Source organism: Arachis duranensis, chromosome 1 (genome assembly GCF_000817695.3).
Source record: "Arachis duranensis cultivar V14167 chromosome 1, aradu.V14167.gnm2.J7QH, whole genome shotgun sequence".
Taxonomy (NCBI): domain Eukaryota; kingdom Viridiplantae; phylum Streptophyta; class Magnoliopsida; order Fabales; family Fabaceae; genus Arachis; species Arachis duranensis.
In genome coordinates, this window is record NC_029772.3 from 34,157,037 (window position 1) to 34,157,339 (window position 303).

Consider the following 303-nt stretch of genomic DNA (forward strand, 5'->3'; position numbering starts at 1 on the left):
CTCCATGAGAAATTTGGATGATTTCTCCATGATGAATTATAGGTGTTTCCATAAGGTTCACCCATGTAATTTACCTCTGCTATTGCAGGGTTCTCAGGATCATAAGCTTCTTCAGAAGCTGCTTCTTTAGTACTGTTGGATGCATTTTTCCATACATTCAGACTTTGAGAAATCATGTTGACTTGCTGAGTCAACACTTTGTTCTGAGCCAATATAGCATTTAGAGCATCAATTTCAAGAACTCCCTTCCTCTGAGGTGTCCCATTATTCACGGAATTCCTCTCAGAAGTGTACATGAATTGG